At 38.9% G+C, this 9,183-nt stretch overlaps 1 long non-coding RNA gene across 2 annotated transcripts; it reads right to left on the reverse strand.

Moving 5' to 3' along the window:
- Positions 1–173: 173 nt before the first annotated feature.
- LOC141045957 (uncharacterized) lies at positions 174–3,146 on the reverse strand. Of its 2 annotated transcripts, none has more exons than XR_012218584.1 (3): positions 2,439–3,146; positions 2,206–2,338; positions 174–835 (listed from the first exon to the last, which is right to left on the reverse strand). It is a non-coding gene; the product is annotated as an uncharacterized LOC141045957 (long non-coding RNA). The 2 variants fall into 2 exon arrangements; XR_016505326.1 differs by having other exon boundaries at positions 960–2,338.
- Positions 3,147–9,183: the final 6,037 nt, after the last annotated feature.

A 9,183-nucleotide genomic window follows, 5' to 3' on the forward strand; every position in this document is an offset into this window, starting at 1 on the left:
TATTATTTATAATATTGACATTTATGTTGTTTAAGTATATTAACTTCTTGTTTATATTGGCAATAAGAAATATGTTTATATAACTTCTACAATACTTCTATAAATTCTGTAATATCATTATTATTCTTTACATTAATAAATAATATACAAAAATAATATAATTATATATATAAATATATAGATTTATATTTAATTGAAAATTTAAAGAATTTGGCTTCCTTATCCTAATCTAGTCTTCAGAGCTCACATATAACCTCTCTTGTGTAAAATTGCAAAGCTTTGTAAAAATACTTTTTGATTATATTGTGACATTTTGGGACAACCACTTTTTTTGTTCTGCTTCAAAGAATATCTTTTTAGTGTCATACACAATAGCGCTCAATGTACATGATACTATCGATTCCAGGAAGAATTTCTACATCTCAAAAAACTCATTCGTTAATTTGTTTTCTTCAGCAGGGATATTTTATAAACAAGGGACTCAATATTGATTTAACTTGATTCGAAATTGATTCCCCATGGGAGTGGTGCCCAGAGGAGGGTGGCTTGGACTCGTGCCCCCCCTGCCCTGCGGGCGTCGAGAGTCGTGCAAGCCCAAATTTTAAATAAAATAAAAAGGAACATTAGTACTTGGTCTTCAGTGGGCTTGTCTCTCCAACCAAAAAATATTGAGTTTTCTTCGACGATTAACATCAAGTGTGACTGGGGTCCCTGTGGGGCTTCCACATCAGCAGGATTCAACAACTGGTGTTGAAATAGAATCTTCGACCAGTTCCTCCACCAAACTCCATTCTTGGGTCTTCAGTCTAGGATTTCTTGAGGACATGCACCCATACTACACAAGGTGTCGGCCACTTGCATCAAATGCCTGGTTGTGAATATATTATTATGCTTTTACATGTATAGATTTAGTTTTGATTATTAGTATAAAACCCTGAATTTGCGAGCTTTTTTTTTACCTTATTTTTATTGTGGTGAATGATTTTACGAGGCTTTGTAAGCGTAACCAATGAACCTGTTTCTATTCAAGTGTTACAAATATACATTAAATATGTTCTAAACGAAACTATTTAATATGTGATGCACCAGGCTTACCTCCTTCTCTTATTCTCTTTTACCTTTTTTCATTTTATTTGTTGCACAGATGGACATGAGTAGCAAATCAGGAATAAAAACGAATAAAATATATATGTAACAGTATATACAGATAAGAGTTTATTTTCTACACAAGAAAAATGAATCAAGCACAATTAGGTAAATTATGAAAAGATTAGTTAAGGAAGAATTATTTGCATGAGTTCATGCCAATGTCCATGGTTCCTAAGTCTTTTTCTGGAAATGGCATTCTAAAACAAACTTTGCAAAAATATGTACGAGAGCACCGTCATACGAGTTTGGTGTGACCACCGATTTCATTTCTGCTAGATTTGGCTAACCTAGCTTGAAATCTTTCTTCTCGAAGATTGCAGAAGCTCACAAATCCCATGATTTCAGGGACTTCGATTAGGTTTCGAAGAGGAGAATATGAGAAGACATTTGAGGTTACGAAAAGAACCATTCGCATTATCTGATTGAATTTTAGACAAAGCACCTGTCAGGGTTTCAATGACATTTGTAGCATAACAGCAGGTGATTGACAACCGGAAATTTAATATATATATATATATATATATATATGTGTGTGTGTGTGTGTGTGTTCCGCATAGACTTCCATTCATCCATGAAGCAACTTCCGGAATCCTGGTGCGAAACTAAGCCAGTTAGCGACGAACGTGGACAACAAGAATAGGATCAAAGCACACCCCTTCGCCCTCACAGCCTCCAAAGGATCATTCCTCGACTTTCGTTTTCCCGGTGCAGCCATTGAACGGAGCTACTACAGTACCGTATCAGCGCTGGTCTGTATTGAGGAGTTCGTTAGAAAAAGTATCACTGGGAAGCTCCACCGTAGTCCTAGGGGATCACTGGAGCTCCAAATGCTATTTCGGTTGCGTTACCGCTCTCCTCTCAAGCAAGCTCCTCTGGCCCTCCCAGGGCCGCCACATTATTTCGGGCAAGATTTGGCTTGCTTTGCGGCCCAACGAAACCGTGGGTTTGTTCTGGGATGCTTCCGTTTTTTTTTTTTTTTTTTTTTTTTTTTCCCCCCTAAACCCAGTCCTGCGCTTGCAAACATAGTCGAAACCTTCTACGTAGTGAGCCTCGTACCATTGTGCTTAGATGCTGAAAAACAGTTTGTATTTCCCGTTTTAACAGCACTGCACTGGATTAGTCTCCACTTGGGTCTCTTAGTTTATCACCAAATAATCGACGCCCCTCGCATGATACAATCCTGTGGGGCCTGCCGAGGTCCAGCAAGGGGGAAAATTAAGAAACATTCTACAAAGCCAACAATAAACTGCCAAAACGAACCTAATTTTGAATTGGTGGAAATTGGAAACCTGCTGGCTCAGCTTGAAAATTAGCGGGCCACGGGCCATCAAACGCCAACATCTATTTTTCTCCCCATGTTGGGGAGAGCGTCCCCGGAATGGGCGCAAGGGCCGTCGATGCTACTGTGGCCCATGGCCGCGATCTTCACCATCACCCCTCCCCCCTCATCTACGGCGAGTTTCATTTCTGAAGACTCATACTTCCGTATGGATTTTAATTTTATAATTTTAATGATATTTCAAAAACCTTGCTCCAATGTGCTAGAATTGAGTTGAACATCAGGTGTAGACAATGTCTCATGTCTATGTTCACTTTGATTAACTGTATGCAGAAAGCAGTGACCATTAAACTCTGGAAAAAAACTGCCACTCTTTTGCTACTTTTGTGTTTATTTTTCCCTCTCCTCACAAAGCAAGTGTGATATCATCCATTGTTGCAAATTGCAATGAATGTGTGAGAAGACTGAGTATGTGTGTGTGGGAGGGGGGGGGGGGGGGCTGCCAGAGATCTGGATTGTGGGTGCACCCGATGTGCCGCAGGGGAGATCGATGCAACAGCACACAACAATCATTGGGATTGCACACTCACTCTCACCCCCTCTCTAGCACACACTCTCTCTCGCTCCCCCCTGCCATCCTCTGCCACTTCAATCTCTGCACAATCTTATGCGAATTACTCTCCACACTTTCCCCGTACACCTTTCTCTTTTCAACCTCTTCTTCAATAAAATAAGGTAGGTTTGTTCAAAACCAGTTTTTTTTTTTTTTTTTTTTTTTTTTTTTCTTTTTGGTGATGTTCGTGACAGTTCCTGCAAACCATTAACCTGCAAATGAATTTTTAACTTTAAAGTTATCTCATAAACAAATACATTTGAGGTCAAATTTTGCACTATGTAGCAACAAATTATACATACCAAAACAAATAAATAAATAAATATTCTGACAGATTGTTTTTCACAACTTACATAGTAAATTATTAATCAAAATTAAATAACTTACTGAAGTACTTTTGGTCAACAAATTATTATTTCCAGCTTGGGTTCACAGAATTTTTTCAGTCAATATATAAAACAATGCCAAACCTTGATTCAATGTGTTTTTTAAAATTGTATTACTTCAAAATCAGTGAAAATTTTATCCTTACATGCATTGTACATTTAGGTGTACATTCAACTAAATTAAAACAAGGATATAAAAAACCAAAACTTTCAATAAATAGTTTCCATTCCTTATGACTTTTTGTATAAAATGAAAAAATATTTTAAAAAGTTGCTAAATAAAGTCATATTGAGAGAAGAATTCAAATGTTGCAGATAAAATAAAATAAAAAATCATTGTTAAAAACCCAAAAGATTTTAAGTTGAGATTACAATGATACCAAAGTTGAATTATTTCACTATATACATGGATAAGTTTAAATCATAATAAATATTCATTATTTAAATTGACATGATAGGTAATTTTTATTTTAGTATTGTTCATAGAAAACATGGATATTGTTAAGACAAAACACATATGTGACACCTACACTTTTCTCCTCTATAAATTTACATAAGTATATATACATATATGGGAGAATGTTAAATATACCCAGATTTTTACTAAATCAACCTACCTATGATGAAGAATATGATAATTTGTTAGGGACATAGTCCTTAGAATCTTCTAGAGACAAGTTTCTAGAACCTTCTAGAAGCAAGTCTCTGGAATCTTCTAGAAGCTTCTTAGTTGGTAGAAGATGTTAGGGACATAGTCCTTAGAACCATCTAGAGATAAGTTTCTAGAACCTTCTAGAAGCAAGACTCTGGAACCTTCTAGAAGCTTCCTAGTTAGTAGAAGTTGCTTGAGAAGCTTCCTAAATAGGAGTATATATTGGAATTAAGGCTGAAGAGTTCTTCAGTCTCGACAACACATCTCTTGGAGCTCTAACTCACCTCTCTGGTGTTGTTCTTATATTCATCTGATTAATCTAGTTCTTGCCAGTTCTTCTTGAACTTCTTGTTAGATCTCGAGTCTGTATTTCTGTGTCCGTGACAGTTTGTCGAGACTTCACTCACCTCAGATATCAGAGTTAGTTTCTTCCTCATTAGAGTGCGGATTATCCCTCTGCTTGAAAGTGTGCTAGCATTTTAGAGGTTGCGGATTATCCTCCTCTAAACCAATATTGTCTTCTTATAGAGTCATTTCTGTCCTTCTCTTAGAATGGCCGGAGGCCAAGACATTAGTATGACAAAAAGTTCGGAGTCCAAGTTGGATGCTATTATGAATGCCTTCGCTACATTATCGCAAAGAACTGCAGAGATTGAAGGAGTTGTGGCAAGGCTTCATAATGATGGAGCATCTGGGATGGCACAAACTAGGTTGCATCAGCCTCAAACTTCTACACTTGGAGAAGCAACTTTGCCTCAGGTTTGACAAGCACCACTGGTTCTACAACATAAAGAGCCCCAAGTTAGCCTTCCAGACAAGTTTGATGGTACGCATTTCAAGTTTCAAGGATTTGTCAATCAAATCAGGTTGATAACAGTTTTACAGTCCGAACGCTATCCAACGGAGGAGTCACGTGTTGAGCTTGTTGGAACCTTACTTACAGGGCAAGCTCTATGATGGTTTGCTCCTTTGTTTGAGAAACGATCGTCCATACTAAACAACTTTGAAATCTTTTTGGAGGCGTTTGCGGAAGCATTTGGTGAACACGACAAGGTTCGATGGGCTACAACAAAGATCTGGTTACTACGACAAGAGATGCACTCTACATCAGTCTATGCATCGAACTTCATGCAATTAGCATGCGACATCAATTGGGACAAAGAAGCGTTGATGAGTCAATTCTATTGGGGTTTAAGGGATGATGTGAAGGATTTGCTGTTAATTCTTCCTGATCCACAAATGCTCAACGAAGCTATTAGCCAAGCTGTGAAGTGTGATAATCGCCTATTCCAACGTCGCCAAGACCAACATTCAAGACAACATATGATTCGCCATGCCCCAACTATGTCGGCAAGCAACATGAATTCACATTCAGAGGTAGAAGACATGCAAATTGATGCGGTACGTATCAAATCCCTTACCCAAGAAGAAAAAAAGTGGCGTATGGAGGAAGGTCTATGCTTGTATTGCGATGAAGAAGGCCACAAAGTTGGAAACTGCCCCAAGAAGCAAAATTGACGTATTGTCAAGACTAGGGGCGCGTTTGTTCAGGAAAACGAGAATGCCCAGCCACAATAGGAACCGTGCGGTTGGACAGTGAAATATCGCAAGAACAACCAAGTTCCTTTCTTTCCGCTCAACCTGCCCTTTGCTTTACAATCCTTTTACTTATTGGCCCTCACAAACTGAGAACCTTAGCATTATTAGATTCAAGAGCATCTGCTTGTTTTTTAGACGAAGAATTTGCGAAGCGTCATAAGATCCCTTTAGTATAAAAATCCAAACTTGTTCACATTGAGGTCATAGATGGGCGACCTTTATTGTCTGGTAGTGTCACCCATGAATCAAAACCTATAGAAGTGATGTTTAAGGCCCATAGTAGTCATATTATTTTCAATATTATTAGAATCCCATCAAATCTTGTTATTCTTGGACTTTTCTAGTTGGAAAAGCATAATCCATCCATAGATTAGAGGTTGCGGAAGATGACCTTTCCCACAAAACCACCCAAAAGGAAGCCTAGTAGAAAACCGCGAATAGAGAAATCCTTATTCATTGGAGCAAGAGTATTTATAAGATCGTCCGAGGAAGGCACACCATTTGTCATTTATGCGACTCCAACTACTGGAGAGAAGATCTCGACAGCAAGTATACCGGAGCAATATAAGGATTTTAAAGACGTGTTTTAAAAGAAAAATGTCGATATGCTACCAGAACATCGACCATATGATTGCGCCATAGACTTGTAGGAAGGAGTACAACCGCCATTTGGCCCAATCTACAATCTATCGCAGACGGAGTTGGCGGAGTTGCGGAAGTACATCGACGAGAATCTAACCAAGAACTTCATCCGTCATTCAAAATCGTCAGCTGGAGCACCCATCTTATTTGTGAAGTAGAAAGATGGCTCGTTGCGGATGTGCGTGGACTATCAAGGCCTCAACAAGGTAACAAAGAAGAATCGTTATCTGTTACCCTTGATTTTTGGTCTCTTAGAACAAGTGGGACGTGCAAGGATCTTTACAAAAATTGATCTAAAAGGAGCTTACAACCTCGTACGAATCAAAGAAGGAGATGAGTGGAAGACAGCGTTCCGTACAAGGTATGGCCATTTTGAGTATAATGTCATGCCCTTTGGTCTTATTAATGCTCCAGCGGTCTTTCAACATATGATGAATGGCATTTTCCAAGAGAACCTTGACGATTTTGTTGTCATCTATTTGGATGATATTTTGATATTCTCCAAAAACGAAGAAGAGCATGAAAAGCACGTTCGTTTGGTCTTGGAGAAACTACGCAAGCGAGGACTATATGCCAAGTTGGAGAAGTGTTTATTTCATCAAATAGAGATGGAGTTTCTGGGGTTTGTTGCGACTACGGAAGGCTTGAAGATGGATCCCAAGAAGATGGAAGCAATCATGTCTTGGGAGGTTTCGAAGACGGTTAGAGACGTACAATGCTTTCTTGGTTTTGTCAACTTCTATCCGATCTTCATCAAGAATTACTCTCAAATTATTGCTCATTTCACTCAGTTGACATGCAAGGATAAGCTGGAATGGGGACCTCTAGCGGAGAAGGCGTTTCAAGACCTGAAGACTGCATTTACTACGGCTCCAATCTTGATACATCCAGACTTTACAAACGCCTTTTATTTAGAAACTGATACTTCGGATTTTGCTTTCGGAGCTATACTTTCACAAATGGGAGAAGACAAGAAGCTCCATCTGGTTGCATTCTATTCTCAAAAGTTCTCTGCTACTGAAATCAATTATGAGATCTACGATAAGGAACTTCTTACTATAATAGATTCTTTCCAAGAATGGCGTCACTTTCTTGAAGGAGCTGTACACCCAGTGATCGTATACACAGATCACAAGAATTTGGAGTATTTCATGTCGGCTCGAGTTCTAAATCGGCGTCAAGCTCGGTGGAGTATGTTGCTATCTAGGTTCGATTTTGTTATCACTTATCGACTTGGAAAGCAGCAAGGGCTATCTGATGCCTTATCGAGGAGATCGTATCTTATATCAAAGGCTGGAGAAGCAACGTTTGATCAACAATATACGATATTGTTGAAGCCAGAGCAATTTCAGATTTACGCTACTATTGTGCCAATTGATGCTGACTTCCTGAATCAGGTACATGCTGTAACCATTGAAGATTTAGTAGCCATTGATATTAAGCAACGTGCCAATGACGACAAGTTCAAGGTAGAGGGAGATCTTTTATACTTTGAAGAGCGGTTATATATCCTAAAAGGACCAGCACGACTTTGAGTTCTTCAATCTCGCCACAATTTTCTAGCTACGGGACATTTTGGATTTAACAAGACCTTGAAGCTTATTTCTCGAGATTTTTGGTAGCCCCAAATGTGGAAGGATGTGAAAGATTTTGTCCTCTCTTGCGACATCTGTTCAAGATCCAAGAATCCTCGGCATCGCCCTTATGGATTCCTACAGCAATTGCCGATTCCACGTCGACTATGGTCTTCAATTTCTATGGACTTCATCACGAACCTGCCATCATCAAAATATTTGACAGCATCTTTGTCGTGGTAGATCGGCTTACAAAGATGGCACACTTTTTCCCTTGCAAGAAGACATCGTCTAGTAAAGTCACAGCAAGGCTCTTTCTCGATAATGTGTATCCATATCATGGACTACCAGATGATATCGTATCACATCGAGGAACCCAGTTTGTATCAAAGTTTTGGAGATCTCTCTTTGAGATATTGAAGGTGGATATCAAACTTTCTTCAGCTTTTCATCCTCAAACTGACGGCCAAACGGAACGCGTGAATCAAGTCTTGGAACAATACTTACGATGCAGCATCAACTATCAGCAAGATGATTGGACCACATATCTGCTGCTAGTCGAGTTTGCATATAACAACACCTTCCATGCGTCGACTCAATACACACCATTCTTCTTCAACTATGGATATCATCCAAAGCTTGATTTATTGAGTCCATCAACAAATAATAATCCAGTAGCTGAAGGATTTGTGAAACAACTATCAGAGCTTCAAAATACGTTGAAGTTTCAATTACAATCCGCTCAAGAATCCTACAAGGCGTCTACAGATAGATTTTGGAATCAAGCACCTATTTTCAAAATTGGAGATAAAGCATGGCTTCTTTGATGGAATATCAAGATCAAGCGACCATGTGATAAATTGGACTATCAAAGATTGGGACCATTTATCATCCAGAAGCAAATCAATCCAGTGGCGTACCGTCTGGAATTACTGGCTTCTATGAAGGTACATCCAGTCTTTCATGTTTCTCTGTTGGAGCCTTATCGAGAGTCGTCTTTTTCTGGAAGAGTGCAATGTCCGCCACCTAGTATTGAGATCAAGAACCACGAGGAATATGAGGTTGAAAAGGTGCTAGATTCACGGCAAAGATAGGGCAAGTGTCAAGGACAAAGACTCGATGAGGGAAAATATACACAAAAAGGCTATCTCGATATAATAAGTCAAAATATAAACAAGTATGTATATTAAAAGGAAACTGGAATGGCTATTGCCACAAGACAAGAAACTAAAGACTCTTGAACCTAGACTAGAAGCAAGAAAGGAGTTGACAAGAGTGAAGAAGCCTTC

This window comes from Physcomitrium patens, chromosome 11 (assembly GCF_059467195.1).
Source record: "Physcomitrium patens ecotype Gransden chromosome 11, ASM5946719v1, whole genome shotgun sequence".
In the NCBI taxonomy this organism is placed as follows: Eukaryota; Viridiplantae; Streptophyta; class Bryopsida; order Funariales; family Funariaceae; genus Physcomitrium; species Physcomitrium patens.